The 17214-nt window shown below is 44.9% G+C and overlaps 1 protein-coding gene across 1 annotated transcript in view; it reads left to right on the top strand.

Moving 5' to 3' along the window:
- Nucleotides 1–9504: 9504 nt before the first annotated feature.
- The window catches only part of nek11 (NIMA-related kinase 11), a 51718-nt gene continuing 44008 nt past the window's right edge, over nt 9505–17214 (top strand). Inside the window, exon 1 of the mRNA XM_026185278.1 lies at nt 9505–9585. The gene's annotated coding sequence lies outside the window, so the exon portion shown is untranslated. The remainder of the gene's footprint in view (nt 9586–17214) is intronic.

Here is a 17214-nt window from a genome sequence, read left to right as displayed (position 1 = left end):
ACAGTCGTGGTCACACCAGACCAGATTATGCCACCTTTCAACAGGTGCTTCCAAAGGCTCTCTGGAGCTGAGTGGAGCATGATAGAAAGTGGCACATGCGACTCAGGCGTCCGAGCGGTGCTCGCTGATATGATTTGTGAAATCATTCAGACCGCCTCTAGCAGAATCCTCAAAAATGCCCTTCCTGTTATTCAGGATCGCATGATGAAGGAAGATCCGGAGCCTTTAGGTGCGGGGAAAATAAGCCCGTCCCTCGGAGACTCCATCTCAGCTGCCATCGCCGGCGCTCTTAACGTCCTGGAACAGCGACCTGAGAGCACTGACGAGCTGACACGGATGGTTGAGGAAGAGATCTCCGAAAAGGTCAGCTCAACGGTCAAACTCGTTAGAGAAAGCCCCGATCTCCCGCAAGACCCCGCCGTTTATGTCAGCGGCAAATGTAGTGATATTAAAAAGCTGCACCGCATGGTTTGCCACGCTGCCTCGTGCCTTAAAAGGCACGCGCGTGAGCTGTCGAGCGGCTCTGATTCCGGTACAGAAAGTACGGATTCAAAGATGTCCGTGCAATCAGCAATCAAAGAGATTTCTGTGATTCTGTCATCAAGGAGCTCAGATGGAGAGATGACAGATAAAGATGAGGAAGAAACTCTAACAGAAAAGGACGAAACAAAACGAGCCGCAGGAAGCCAAAGTTTCCGGGCTGCAACCCCAGTAGAAGTGGTTGCAGCTGACATCGTAAATGAGATCATTGGCGACATGGATGTAAGCAGCGAAGAGCCCTGTGAGAGGAGTCCTGCCTTTAATGCAGGATTAATTACCAACAAGCTGAGAGACTTCTTCTCCAGATGTTTGCAATCCACCTCTCACTCCCGGCTCAAAGCACGCAAACAGCGCTTTTCCATGTTTGCCAGAAAACAATTTGAAACAACGAAAAAAGACCTGAGAAAAGTAATAAAGGCAAACAGAAAATTTCTTGTTTGTCTGAAAAACATTTGCAAGGACCCCAAAGGTGACACGGTGCCCTCTGATAACAGTACGGTTTCCAGCCGAAACACACTGCTCCGTTACATACGCTCCTCTCCCGTCGACTTCGACGCGATTAGATCAGACGTTAATCAGTTGTATGAGAAATTAACAAAGGAAGAAAAACTCTTCAGCATCCACAAAACAGTGGAAAACTTTAGAACTGGTGGAGCAACCAGAGATTTCACTGTGGAGTTAACGGCAAAAATGTTTGATCTACTTATGACGGATCGACTGTATCAAGTCCCCGAACCTGTAATGGGTAGATCCCTGTCTGACACCGTCATCTGCAGGACTCCACAACCAGCACATGGATCCAAGCCTCCCTTTTCTGCTGAAGTCCTCTATGTGCTCGTAGAAGATGCAGTAGAAAAGTTTGTACAAAAACTTTTACTCTGGGTGGAGAACGAAGACGAAGATCACCTGATTGAGGACAAAATTTCTGTGGCTGTGGAAGAAATCCAGAACATTATTAAAAGAACGAAGATCCCAACAAAGGAAACCAGCACAGATTCAGATGGAAGTGGAAGAGAATCTGTTCCGACACCTGTAACACCAAAGTCTGGGAGCAGTACCCCAGAAAAATGCTCTCTGGTACCTTTTCAGTCACCTGATCAGTCACCTGATCAGACACCAAAGTCTGGGAGCAGTACCCCAGAAAAATGCTCTCTGGTACCTTTTCAGTCACCTGATCAGTCACCTGATCAGACACCAAAGTCTGGGAGCATTACCCCAGAAAAATGCTTTGTGGTACCTTTTCAGTCACCTGATCAGTCACCTGATCAGACACCTGATCAGTCACCAAAGTCTGGGAGCAGTACCCCAGAAAGATGCTTTGTGGTACCTTTTCAGTCACCTGATCAGTCACCAAAGTCTGGGAGCAGTACCCCAGAAAAATGCTTTCTGGTACCTGATCACTCACCTGATCAGTCACCTGATCAGACACCAAAGTCTGGGAGCATTTCCCCACAAAAACGCTCTGCCAGTGTTTCAGGCTCACCCAAGGATTCCTCTGACATGTCAGAGATGAGGTCTGTATCAGCGTCATCTTCTGATGCTGAGAAAATTTCCAGTGACCTCGCCGTTCTCCTCATGATGAGAGTCATCAGAAAATCTAACCCTGAAACTCAGCACTTTTTTGCCAGTGCAGCATGTACTACAAAAGAACCTGACGCGATCCTCAAGCGTCTGAGAGATCTGATGCAGCCTGAACTCAGCAGCACAGAGTCCGTCACAAGTCTAATGAAGGACAAGAAAAAGTTCATCAAGAAAATGACCAAATGCCTCATCAAGGAGTTTGGCTCCCCAGACACTGTGTTAAAGGCTGCGATGGCAAAGGATGCGTCTTTTGATGAGGTTCTGACAAAGCATCTAAAAATGCGCCTCGGAGTCATCCCCGGTCCTCCCAAAAAGTCCAAAATTTCCAGGTTTTTTTCAGCGTTGGGAAAAACTCTGCGAAAACCCTTCAGGTGGTTCACTGAAGCCAGAGATGATTGAAATGACCATCCTGGCTTTTCCCCGCCGCCCTGCTTCTTTTAACATCTTGAAGCAGAATTTTAGCACCAAATCCAAATTCTAACAACTGTAGTTCACGCCATCTCGTCTCCTTTTTGATTTCCATCCCCCCCAACCGGTCGCAGCGGATGGCCGTCCCTTCTGAGCCCGGTTCCGTTGGAAGTTTCTTCCTGTTAAAAGGGAGTTTTTCTTCCCCACAGTCGCCTCGTGCTTGCTCAGAGGGGGATCGTTTGATTGTTGGGGTTCTCTGTAGTACTGTAGGGTTTTGACCTTACAGTACAAACAGGGAGGAGACTTTGTGATTTGGTGCTTGATTATGCAAAATATCTAATTTGGCATAAAATAAAAATTTAAAATAATTAAAAATACATTCCAACTTTGTTTGTGTTCTTCTTCTGTTGTCAAATATGTAGAAAGTGTTGCACGTGTGATTTTAGTCATTTAGCATCAACATGTAGCCAACATGTGTCTGTTTGTGATCCTGCTGCATCTGTTTTTGTCTGATTTGTGTCTTACTTTAGTCAATTTACATCTATTTTGTGGCCCAAATGTGTGGATCCTGTGTGACATTGCTCTGTTTTGTCTTAATGCTTCACTTTGGTTGTTGATGTTTGTGCTCATTTTGATTCTAGATGTAGACCTGCCATCTGAAAATTAGCACCTCGCCCACTTGGAGCATCTGTTCTTTAGTCCAGGGGTTACACATTTTTTCTTTCAAAAAGGGGAAATACCTCGGTTACTTTACTACTGACCACAGAAACGATGACATATACAGACAAAGATGTAAGCTCTATGTGCAGGCAAATACTGTTTGACACAAATTCAGCTTTTGTTTAAGTGATTTTGTTGATTTATGTTTGTTGCATACCGTTATATACTGCCCCCTTGTGGTCAGGAGACCTAGAGGGGGTAGTGCCAGCCAGATGTTTGTAGCTGTGGGTGTTTGGACTTTTAAAGCACTTTGAAGAAAGTTAATGTTCACTTTTAGAGAACGACTGGATGGCTCTAGTAACAGAGTCATTTTAGCGCTCACAGATCCGACAGTGAGTGGTTCCTGTTACTCATGCAGTCTGAGGAAGCAGCGGTTGAAGTGTTTGTGTATTTATTGATTTCTTTTAAGTCACTGTGTATTTGATGTACATTATGGTTTATAAGTCCTGTCAGCCCTGTGCTGAGAGGGCTGTGCTCATCCATCCGTCCTGTTCTAATAAAGCCAAATTTCAGGAACACCTTCTTTAGATCTGTTCAGTTTTATTTAGAGATGGACCGATCCGACATGACGTATGGGAATCGATCCGATACTGACCTAAATTACTGGATCGGACATCGGAGAGAAATAAAAAAATGTAATCCGATCCATTAAATATAATGAAAGTACCTCACAAAACTTGCGACATGGCGTAACTCGGAGCACGTCGGAGCAGTATGTGTCACGTGATAGAGCGGCTGTAGCGTGCGAGACCTGACGGCGGTCTGGTTGAGCATTTGGAGTTAGGGCGATTTTAGCCCATTTTTGGGGGTGCTGAAGCATTAATGATATATTTTTATGTGGTTCAGCCACAGCTCTGCTAAAACCTCAGCCAGTAACAGGTCGGCCAACGTTTGGACCGTCCAGTTGTCTGTATGACTGCCGCAGTACGTGCATCACATGTGCTCACTATCAGAAAGAGCCAAACAGCCCTGGTGGAGCGAGCAGCTGTAAAGAGAAGCAGATGCTCTGTTTCTAAAAGTGTTTTAAGCTTGTTTCAAAGATTCTGTACAGCAGCTTTAAATGTTTTCCAAAAGCACACAGACACTTATCAGTGTTTCTCACACTTGTTACAGTGTGGACCACCTGATAAAAGGTCAAGCTCTCCCAAGCACCACCATGAAAGCATGAAAGTCATAATTCTTACAACACAAAATTAGTTTTACTAAATGAGTAAAATTAGCATCTGCAGGTAAAGATGTTTTCATACATTTTATTCATTCTACCACAGCAAAGTTGCCTCCATTTTTATAGTTTTTATTAATATTTTGAAATAATTTATTTGTAAAAATTTATTCTGTTTTTTTATGTATCTGTATTATACTGTTTACTTCTTACTCACTGTGAGCATCGTTCATTATTCTCCCAGTAACTAAGGTTAGCATATGTATGTTTTTTATTCCAATCCATTCTTCTTTAGCAGCATTTAAATAACCTTTATCAGATTTGATGGTTTTGTTACAGACTTTTCAAAAAAGTGTTTTTCTTTTCTTTCACAAATGTGGATTAAATTGTGTTCAAATGTGCAAAACAGTGATGTCATGTTTTGTGACGAGGACCCAGGCACAGAGAGACTTGATGAATTTAAGAATCTTATGATTTAATAAAGAAATTTGCAGACTTGCACAGAGATGGTAAAATTATGATGACTGATAGCGGAGACAAAGATAACAGACGATGAGCACAGGGAGGAACAGGGGTTTAAATGCACCAAGGAGACATTCAGAGACAACTCTGGACAACTGGAGACATTTAAGGATGCAGGGACTGACAGAGACGGGGAAGACGTCTCATCGTGACGAGTAAAGTTGATCTTGCCTGGCTGGGCAGCTGTCTGGGTGCTCAGCACCCCCAAAGCTCTGATCCTAGAATCGCCCCTGATTTGGAGCCTCGCTACCAACCCGGCATTTCATCTCCGACAAAGTTATCGCAGAGAGAAGTAAAGCAAGTGTGTAAGTTCATCTCTGAATGTTTGTAAAGCATTCCCACGTTAAGCTTAACTGATATACGGAGCGACTGCCTCCCCCTCCCTCTCCTGTTGCTGCTTCAATCATGATCAATGATCAGCTGATCGTCTCTCTTGTTTGTTTTTGGCCCACTTTGCACCAGAAAGAGGAAACCAGCAGCTGAACAACAGCAGCACGTTTAAGCTTGATAAGCTGCTGTTAGAATTTATTTAATATTACTTTCTACACCAGGATCCTTTTCTACGCAGCTGACGTAACTGTGCAGGGGCGGGTCTAGCATGGTTTAGCCAGGGGGGCCGATAGGGCAGTAACAGGGAAAAGGGGGCACAAAGACATACTTTTCTTTCTTATTCTCATTTAAAATGTCGAGCTTTTAATAAATAATTATCTGAATCTGACACCCAAAGTAAAATGTATAGTATATATATATAATGTATAGTGGGGATCGGTGTTCTTACGCCCATTTGCTGGGAGTAAGGGCGCCCTCCGTTTGCAAGGTGCGCCTGCTGCTTGCGGCACAGGGAGGAGAGGGCGGGGCGACAGGGGATTCTCTGGTGGCTGGAGCAGCATCTAATAACCAACTCACAAAATAAAACAAAATAAAAACAAAACAACAAACATGAAAACACCAGACATCATGATGCAGACTTATAATTTGCACCGATGTTTTTTCAAAATTCTTTGAAGTGAGCGCGAGAGCCCTCGGTGCGCCTGCTCGCTGCTGAAGTCAAAGTAAACTTTATTGTCATCTCCGCTACAGACAGTCCAGCATATAGAGACGAGATGACGAGGCTCCAACTACAGTAGTGCAAGGAAACAAACAATAAACATAAGAACAGTAAGAAAATAAATATACACTTTAGGACTCGGGGTAAAGGATCAATGACAATTTATAATTTATAGTTTGATGATTTAAAGTCTCACACACAACCTGTCAAAAGGGGAGGGGCCAGCTGCTTCCAAGTAGAGCACATTTCATTCATAATGATGTAAATCCAAATCCATTATGTATTCATGATTTGAATCCTGGGTTGTGTGAAATCCCAGAAATGCGTCTTAGACAAAGTGAATCTGTGAACTAAGGTGTAGGTGTGTTAGATCATGTTGTGGTGATCCTCGGGTTGAGGGATGGGTGTTCATACTGGAGTGCAAAATTAAAACCAATGGAAGATGGACAAGAAAAGTTCAAAGCCATCAGGTGCTCAGTTTAGAAAAAGAGAAAAGAAGAGGAGGAGAAACGAGCAAAAGATGCAGGTAAGCAGATGTGTGATTGGATGATGGCAGCTCATCCTGAAACAATCAGAATCAGAATACTTTATTAATCCCTGAGGAAATGATGTGCGTTACAGTTGCTCCAAGAAGAAATGGTAAAAATAGTAACAGTAACAAACTAAACTCCAAACAACACATTATGTTACAGATTTTAATATTAATTAGTGATTGTCAGTTGTTGATTTGTCCTGTTCTCATACAATGCATACTCTCTCTCTCTTCATGTGTGTGTGTGTTTGTGTTTCTCTGGTGAATTTCGACAACAGTTTTATGTTAATGTACAATCCTTAATATGTTTTATGTGTCTGTTTGTGTGTGTGTGTGTGTGTGTGTGTGGGGGGGGGGGGGGGGGGGGGGGTTCGCCCGGGGCGCCAAACAGGCTAGGACCGCCACTGGAGAGAACAAGCAGGTGTCACAATAAGATGCCGCACGAATCATTGGTGTCAGTGAAGAAAATGAGTTTGTGGCCACGAGACAGAGAACAGCACAGGGACAAAGCTGCAGGCCTGACAGCAGGACGTGCATCACTGCTCCTGTTTCCACCTGGAGACAGTGTTTGCACTGCAGCCTTTGTCACATTCATTAGTGCCCTCACTGACACACAACACACTCCCAACACACTAAACATCACAAATCCCGCCCTCTCTCTCTCTTCCTAAACAACCACGTGTTGTCGGGGTTTTTTTTTCAATTGGTCGACATGGTACATTTTTCAACCAATAGGAAAGAGGCAGCATTTTTCTTTCTTTACTGTTTTTCATGCTGTCCTTAGAAAATGCTTCATTTTTTAACAATTTCTTGCAGCACAAACGTATCGATAGAATTCAGAGAAAAGCATCGCTTATATATTTTTTTATTCTAATAAAATAAAATGTGAAAACTGACGTATAGTTTGAAGGTCTTTCAACACAGCTTGTTGCTTTGTCAGCTTAAATGCTACTGACAGCAAGAAGTAACAGTATGCAATATATTCAGTTTGTGTCGCCTCAGCTTCATGTGACCACAGAGGAAGCAGCAGATTGGTCGCAGGAAGTAAACAAGGTGAGAACACCTGGTGAGAGCTCCTGACGTAAGCTCCTCCCCTGCATTTGTCAGTGCGCCTGCGCGTTCGTTGTTTTTAGTTTCCATGGAAACACGGAAGTCCGCCATCCAGAGTTGCTGCAGGTAAACAACACAACAAATCAAATCAAATCACTTTTATTGTCACATCACATGTGCAGGCACACTGGCACAGCACATGCGAGTGAAATTCTTGTGTGCGAGCCCCACAAGCAACAGAGATGTGCAAACACAACAACACAAACGAGCAACAAATCATCGCTCCAGTTTATTTACCTGGTTAAATGGTTCATTTAAAAACCCAAATATCGCGAGATGACGCGGCAGCTTTTCCGCTACTCGAGATCCTCAGAACTTCACTATCGGACACTTTTAGCTCTTTTTCTCCTTTTTTCGTCTCCGCCGTCGGTTTTACGGGAACAAACGAGCTGATTAAAGCAGCGGATACAAACAGCTGATAAGCTTCCGGTTGTCGTATCCTCCACCCGCGCATGCTCTAAGCTCGAGAAAACAGTTGTTTAAAAAGACATGATACTGGTACCCGAGTTCCATTAACGGACAAAGCGATTGAGTGTGTGCATTTATGGGTCCGGTCACATTTTCAAAATAAAACCAATTTCCTGAAATGTTTTCAAAATAAAATAACTCCTCTGATGAAAGCCTTAACAGTTTTCTGCTTCACTTCTCTCACTCTGGGATGGATTTGATTGTTTCTTAGACTTTTTTGGTTTCTTCTTCTTTTCAGAATGAAAGAAATACCACATCTGTGATTTTATTTTACTCTGTCTTTAGAAATTAATCTATGATCCCCTCTGTGAATCGCTACCTTATCATGGTGGAGGGTTTTGTGTATCCCAGGAATCCCAGGGGCTATGTTGTCAAATGACAAATTGGTCCTGGGTGAAGGACCAGACAAAGAGCTATTCAGAAACCCTCATGAGTGAAAAGCCTAGGAAACAGTTCAACGTGTCTGAGATAGGGTTGCCGGGGTCCCGCCCTGGAGCCAGGCAGGAAAGGACTTGGGCTCACAATCCTGTAGGCCCACCACCCTCAGAAGGTGGCTTAGGGGTTGCATGCAGTGTGCTGGGTGGCGACCAAGGGTGGAGATCCTGGTAGACCAATGCCCGGCTATCGAGACATGAAACGTCACCTGTCTGGTGTGGAAGGAGCGTGAGCTTATGCGTGAGGTTGAGAGGTTTCAACCAGATGCAGTGGGTTGGATCAGGTGGCCAAGGAGGATGTTGGATAGACCCAATGTGCCTAAATGTATACTGAGGGTACACTGGAAATGCCTAGCAGAGCCCACAGTCCGGGAGACTCCCATCCCTGGCAGAGAGTTGACAGCATTCCAAGGGAAACACTGAGTTTGAATGCACCATGTTCAGCCCCGCCATTGCTGAAGCTGCTGCACTGAGCTGGGGCTGCAAGGTGGTTGGTGCCTGTCATGGTGCTAACCACAGAAGATGGTGGACATCAGAGGTAAAAGGAACCATCGTGCTAAAGAAGGAGTCTTATCAGGCTTGGTTAGCCTGTGGGACTTTGGATGCAGCTGATAACCATCAGGCGACTCGGGAGGGGAAAGCGGTGCTCTACCTGTACTGTGTATATTGCGGCTGTAGCGTTACTGATTACGACTGAGGATATTGTCGGGCGGTGGAAGGAACATGACACGTATTTCGTCCTGGTCATGGAACACTGGACCAGTGAATTACTGTGGAGGGCCAGTGTGAACACACAGACGTAATACATGGATATCATTTTCCCATTCGGGGAAGTCGAACTGCGCTTTTAGTGACTCTGAGCTCTCCGTCGCCTCTTCTTATTCCACAGGTGAGCTGACAGGATGCCTCGGTTCCAGGAGGTGGCAGCCGGCCAACCTTTGACCCCCGGAGGCGGTGGTCTGGTCGCTAAGCGATACAGCATCCTGCAGAATCTGGGCCGAGGAAGTTTTGGTTCGGTTTTTCTGGTTCAGGATGCCAAAGCTGCAGATGGAGAGAAGCTGTGAGTAGCTTTGAATCATCTTGTTGGCATCTGGATGTTTTTGCTGCTTTTTAATCCCAATTAGATTTGATTGTTGGATAAAAAAAATTACATTTATTTAACACGTTTCAATAAATACATACATATATATGCTTTAGTGTAGAAAATAGATTACATAGAGAACATATTTAGAGTAATAAGTAAAATTAGTGATAAAGGCACATTAAGACAAACAAAATGAATTTAAAAATGAGTAAAAACATAAAAACTGTGAAAGTGTTTACGATCTATTTATAAACGTTTGCTTCCTCTTGAGTGGATTTGTAAATGTTTGATGGTAATATTTGGAACGTTTGGACTTTTGCTGATGGAGGCCTCGCACTCGAGCTCAGAGGACACAGAGCAGTGCTGAAGCTGCAGGACAGAAACAGTTCTGCAGACGGACACTAGATGGCGATATTGGCTTGTACATGCTTGCACTGTAGCTCCTTCAGCAGATGTGCTACAGTCTTTGAGCAGTAAAATCAATCAGGCTGATTAGTGATCAGAGATCACCCACCTGTTCAGCTCCTGCCACCGAGCAGCTTTAACTGAACTTCGTCTAAGCTCACTCAGACTGTTGTCTTCAGACGCTGTGCTGTGGCTCGAGTGGCAGTGCAAGGTGGAGGATTTGGAGGTCTGAAAATCACCTTTAGTTACTGACAGTGTTGGCTTCACGTAATGAAGCCGTTTGTGTGATTACAGACAGAGTCAAACAAAAGGTAGGTGTTTTATTTTTTGGAGAATTATGAACTGGATCTTTGGACCTTGTTTGTGCTGTTTGAGCCTTTTGGAGCATTTTTAATTTGATTATATCGTACTGGCAGAACTCAGAGGCCCTGACTCTCTGAGGGTTCAGTGCCTACGCTGGATTCCTGGTTTGAGACTGGGAGAAGATGCAAACCCACCCTCGGTATTTGACAAGCTGATGTACGGCTAGTGCTGGTTCCAAACTGGGATAATTGCATCAGAAACAGCATCTGGGGGAAAATCTATGCCAAATCAAACACGTGGATCAATCTGCTGTGGCGACCGCGGGGAAATAAGGGCGCTGATGAAAGTTCTTCCATGAGGGACCATGAAACTGCTCAGGTGTATGCTCTGTATCACCAAAGCTTAGTTTTATGTACTGGCTATTAAAAAAGAGCAAAAAAGAATTGTGCACATCATGAGTTTTGCGCTGTCGTCCTCACCCTTGGGATTTTATCTCTTCTTCGCTGCTTTCAGCTCTTCTTCCTGCTCTCATGCTTTGTTTCCTCCTGTTTGTGCGAGGAACCTGTCTGTGGATGTTAGCAGAGACGGTGAGTCAGCTGACGGTACACTCATTCACGTCTGTGTGGAGCGAGCTCGGCGAACAGAGCCGCCTCCTTCCCGTCACACAGAGCTCAGTGGGATTGCACTGCGGCTCGTTGCTTTGAGGCTGCGAAATAGTTCCAGCAGAAGAAGATGTGAGAACATGAACTGGTCTCACTGGTTTCCTTCAGCTGCTTGTCGTCATCACAAAGATTTTCTTTGTGTGCGAGTTCAACAGCGGTGAGCTGTCAGTCGTAAATGCGACTTTGAACAAACGCATAATTAAATACATCACAGATAAGAAGAGACACCAAACCTGTGCTCGGGATGCATTCAGCAGCTGGTGACTGCGAGCCTTTCATGAGCTGAACGTAGCATCTCTGTCCTTTCTGTCCGAGCTGAAGCGGCTCTGATTCACAGAGAGTCAATCTGACGTCTTCTTCTTTCATGTGCACTTAACGTGGCCGGACTCTTTAATAAAAAACACACTTATGCGTGTCAGACATTCATTTATGAAATGATCAAAATCGAGTAACATCTGTTATTAAAGCGTACCTTATCCATGGACCAGCTTTGGATGATTGAGCGTTTAAAACAGTTCCTATCCTTGTTATAGTGCACGATTCATCTCGAAACAAGTCATTTTAGCTCCTGTTGTTCGCTCCCCTCCCTAAAAATATGCTTTACTGTGACTGGTCAATTACTGGAAGCCTGCTGAGGGGCAGCACCCAGTTCTTCTGAGCTCTAACAAAGAAAAAACTTCCATTCCAAAGACTTCCTGCTTCATGATGTTGATAATGAGTGGAGCCCAAAAATGTCATTTTCACGTGACAAACATTGTTAACATTTGGCTCCCTCGTTTTATTATTAGAAAGAACTGATCAAATAAGGATGAGAGCACGGAGTAACGAACTTGCTAATACTAGCAGACTTTGTTAGTGACTTCTAGCCGTCAGCCTTGTGCATGTGTGCGTGCAGATACTTGCAAACTTGTGCTAACTCAATAAAATGGGAGAATTTCTATCAGAAAGCTGGAGCATGGACGTCTTTGGTAACGTGTTTGTACAGTTAACCACACAGCAGGGATTTCATTGGACAATTATATTAAATACTTTCAATTGCAGAACAAGGAGAAGCCCAGCAGGCAGGTAGGAGCTGCCTGCCCTCCATCCATCTGTCAGTCAAAGAGACCTCGCCCTTTTTGAGATGGCCACGCCTCCCCGAGTCTGGTTCTGCTGGAGCTTTCTTCCTGTTGAAAGGGAGTTTATCCTTTCCATTGTCACCAAGTGTTTGCTCAGAAGGGGGTGTCTGAATTTTGGGGTTTTCTCTATATTATTGTAGGCTGCTTATCTTACAATATAAATCAGCCTGAGGTGATTACTGTTGTGATTTGGTGCTGTGGAAATAAAACTGGGTCGACTGTTGGCCTGAAGTGTCCCAGGACAGGAGGACCAGGGGGGATGAATGCTGTGTTAGCCTGCATGGATCGCTTGCAGCTGCAGTATTAGAGGAAGTTTAGGATTCAGAGATGTAATCAAGAGTAAAGTTTTTCTGACTATGCTGAAATACTTCTAATCACACCTTATTATTTGTGCTGTGCTGATGTAGAGATCTGAGGTCCTTATTAATCAGCTCAGATGGAGACACTCACAGGAAATACCTGACACAAGTACTGATAACATATCTCTTCTATCTCTGTCCTATCTGCGTCTACCTCCATCTCATCACTCCTCTCGTTTTCCATCGGTCACGCTCTGTCGCTTCCTCGCCAACCCTGACACACACACACACACACACACACACACACACACACACACACACACACACACACACACACACACACACACACACACACACAGTCACGCCTTCATCATCAAGTTGACGTTACAGTCGTGTACATTCATCATCAGGAGGATAACCTTAAACCCAGTCTTCATCCCAAGATGCACCTGCACTTATACAGATTCGCTCTTTGTCCCCAAAACGAGACGTGCTCCCACAATGTGTCCAACAGATTTAAGTCCCCACAGACTCTGTGATACAAGTACAAACAAACACGCGCACTCTTCAGTCCAGCCAGGGAGGATGACAGCATGCTCAGGCAGTTTTACAGCAGGACGAGGACCTGAGAAATCCTCACCGCCTTCATGTTTATCACGTCTCTGACTCCTCACCTCAGTGACTGAACACATGAATGGTCGAGTGGGCGACACACACAGGGATGCAGCATGCTGTCCTTCCAGCACATCTTTCTGTCATCTCCAAACCAGAATCCAACGGCCAAAACTCAGCAGCAGAGTGCGTTTTGTGTCTGTGGTCAAATGTCCATGTTTGTGAGGACGGGTCATCGTGTTAGACCTTCTAAGGACTTTATCTCTGGTCACTTTGGGACTCAAAGGACTGTTTGTGGGTTTGGATCAGATCAGGTTAGAATCAGATTTACATTAAAGTGACAGGAAAAACTTTTTTAGAAAATTGTTTCTTTTCAGGAAGAGAAACTTCCTGTGAGAAAGTGGACAAACGCTGAGACTGGTCACATGTTTACATCCACTCGTAATGGGCATGAATGTCATGGTAAATTTACGCTTTTAATGATTTCTTTGAACATTTATTTTCCTTTGCTGGAATCTTTACAAGAATTGATTTTTAAAAAATAAATGTTTCATTATTTTGGATTTTCTCTGAAGCAAACGGGGTCAGAGTGAACGTACAGCCAATATTTGTTTAAACGTTCATTAGGAAGCTGCACCTTGACCAGACTTCTGTCGGGGTTTTGTCCACCTTCTCAGCAGAATTATCACGGTCTGTGTGCGGCAGGCAGGACCCAAGTGCAGGACTCAAGACGGCCAACGTAAACTCAGCTTTATTTGCCGGACGGCAAACAAACAGAAAACTAACTAGACTGGAATCATAACAAGGCGTCTCCAGCAGCCAGAACACAGACAGATATGAGGGTACAACATGACAGAGGGCGAGCAAAACACAGGGTTAAATAGACACCAGAGTAATCAGGGAACGGGAGACAGGAGGGGCACACAGCTGGGAGAACTTAGACCGAACGAGACAAGGGAAGCAAAAGCAGACACACTGCAAACAGGACAGGAAGTATCAAAATAAAACAGGAAACACAACAGGAAGAGGCATGGACTTGACACCGATCAAAGGGAACACAGAAACAAAACGTAAGAAATAAAATCCCAGAACAAAGAACTACTAGAGCTAGAAACACAGAACCATAAACCAAAAGACTAAACACTGTCACTGACCAGGACCGTGACACGAATTGGTCAGGTTCATTTAAAGATGATTGTTCCCTGGTACAGATTCGGCTTTTAAGTGTAGTTGTAACAGCGTGGAGGTCGGGGAGGACCATGTATTGTTAGCCTGATTCCAAAACCTCTTCTGATGTGTGTTTGAATACGGCTGAATTAAGATTTGTGGCCTACACTCAAAACTCAGGTCTGTGCCGAGAAACCAGCTCAGTGTGCTTATGTATGCAGACACAATTATGCTTGTTGTTGTTGTTAGTGGGGCTGTATGTACATGTTGATGCTGTGTGGAGAAGAGAAATCTAAACGAATTTCATATTTGTGTACCAAATTCCTGCTTTTTAAAATCGTGTAAGCTGTACAGTCATTCCAGTCCAGGAAAAGAACAGATTAAAGAAAATGATTAAAAAGCCAAAATGACCACGACATTCGTGCCCATGAAGATGATTCGTTCCTGTTAGAAGGGAGTTTTTCCTTCCCGCCGTCACCACCAACACTGGGTTCTCTCTGTGTTATTAAAGGGTCTGTACCTTCCACCATAAAGAGCTTTGAGGCGAGTGTTGTTGTGATTTGGTGCTATATGAATAAAATTGAATTATTGCTGTGATGAGTGTGGAGCTGTTAATATTTGTGCCCTCAGATGTCCATAGACCTTTGGTGCTGTTGCATGTTTACTCTCACACATTTGAGCTCATAGCTCTCAGCTGTTTTTGGATCAATCTGGAGTGTGCTGCTCAATCTCAGGTGCCGCCCCCCACGCCGCCTCCTGCTTATGCTCCTCTTTGTCCTTGTTATCTCCTGAAAGTCCTTCTAATAAAGGCTAGCTGCAGCCCCCAATCCATCTTCTGCCCTCAGCTGTTGTCAGCGGTTCACGGTGTTTAGCTGGAGGTGTTGTCCAGGGACATGCTCACAATGAAGGGCTCTGTGGTTTACTCGGACAGGGCGAGCACCGAGGAGGGATTTTGAGGATTCGTAAAGAAGATAAATTAATCCTCTGTTTGTTTAACGGGAAGATTGAGTCTACGGAGCCCTGCAGGGGACATGGAAGAAAAAAAAAATTAAGACGGACTTTTGCGAGATCTCGCAAAACAAACGTATTCTTCGGCCTTCGACCTCCCGTTAGCTCGAAGCTAACGGGAGGTCGAGACCTACTACAGCCGGGAGGAACACCGCTTTCCCGGCACATCGTGCCTCGACCTCCCGGTCGGCTTCGAGCCGGCGCCCGAAGAATGCGGCTAAAACTGTTGCGAGATCTCGCAAAACTCGCAAAAGTCCGTCTTAATTTTTTTTTCTCCCATGTCCCCTGCGGGGCTCCGTATGAGTCTCATAACTAAGTGATAAATAAATAAAGCTTCAGAGCTCAGGAGGCAGGAAAGGTTTTTCTTTGGAACGCCAACAAACTTGAGTGTGGTGCAGATCAAAGTGTCCATGAAGCCAGGCTTGTGCGACTCGCCATCATCCCTCCGTCTGTTACGTCTGTGTTTTATGTCAGCGTACAGCTGACACGGGCGAGGTGAAGTATTCTAGTGGCTACCAGTGTTTTGAATCCAGAAGGGCCAGATGGATGCTGGTAACATTTGACTCTAAGGGGACCATAATAAATAGTATCATAGAGCCACAGATCAAGCGAGCAGCAGCGTTATCTCTTCTTTTTGGGAGGAGTCTCCCCCTGGTGGCAGTGAATATAACAGCTCTTATTTTATGAAATCGTGTTTGTTTTGTAAATTATGGTCCAGTTGGAGCCAAAGGGACGATTAAAAAAGAAGATTTTTGTTTCTCAGTCATATCTGTCGTGGTTGTGCTGTGTGGCAGGCAGGGCGAGGACCCATGTGCACGACGCAAGACGAAGGAAAAAACTCAAAACGGCAGCTTGCTGGAAAACTCACATCGAATACAAAGCTAAACTAGAAAACAAACCAGGAACTGAGAACTAGTAACACAGAGGGACAAACACAGCATCGTGAGGGTACGACACGATGACAGACAGAGGAAAACACGAGCAGGATGGGGAACAGGTGGGAACACAGCGGGGACTAATCAGACCCAACGAGACAGGGGAGGCAAAACTAGATACGCTGATGTAGGACAAGGACTATCAAAATAAAACAGGAAACACACAGACCGAACTCAGACTCAAGACACGCAACATGAGACAACATGACATGAAACGTGGGACACGGAAGCAGAGATTAAACACAGGCTGAATCCCTAACCAAAACCAAAACCATGAACAAAAATATTTCTCATCATGTTTGGTCTCAAAACACTGTCGAGGATTCAAGAAGGTTCCATGAGTGGGCGACGTCACAGCCAGTGTCAGGTTAAGATTACGGCTGAAAATAATTTTAAAAGCCTTCGTTTGCTCCTTTTCTAAGCTGGCTTCACCCTTCGTTGTAGTAAACAGTTCAGTAAAAAGAATCTAGTCTCTGCGCTGAACTTCCTGCGCTGTCTGACTGAAAACCATCTTTTCTAATGGCGGTGCATGTGGCACGTCGAGTGCTGCGTGGCTGCGAGGCGTTGGCTCAGGAAGCGGCGCCGCATTCAGAAAGAAGCCGACCGTGAGAAGTCTTTGTGTTGTCAGAAAGCAGATGGCGAGCCGTTGTTTAGAGTCGTCATCTCTGCCCTTTTCACCATCTGACAGGTCTCACCCCCCTCTCCTCACCTCCTCCCCCCTCTCGCCTCTCCCTCTCTGATAAATTTGGACTGGGTGGCCTGATCGACGTGTCAGCGTTTGCTCATAAATCTCTGACATCTCCGTGTGCCAGAGACGGACTCGGCCTCGCGCCTTCGTGGTTTTCACCGTGTGTCGCACGTCGGGAGTGAGGAAGAGCGCTCCGCTCGATTACGGTGGAAAAAATGAGACTTTAGAGGACAAAATGAAAACGCTAAGCGCCCCAGGTACGTGACCCCTCTATCCGTTTGGATGCGGTTTCCATGGCAACAGAAGTGCAGCACGTGTCACGGCTGAGCGTTGTTATCAAGATGGAGGAAACTCTGAAAAGAAGCTGTCAGTACACTGAAAACAAAGCAGAGAGCAGGATTCATCAGA

The sequence above is a fragment of the Astatotilapia calliptera genome, chromosome 11 (genome assembly GCF_900246225.1).
Source record: "Astatotilapia calliptera chromosome 11, fAstCal1.2, whole genome shotgun sequence".
NCBI lineage: Eukaryota > Metazoa > Chordata > Actinopteri > Cichliformes > Cichlidae > Astatotilapia > Astatotilapia calliptera.
This window is presented reverse-complemented; position numbering and strand designations above follow the sequence as displayed.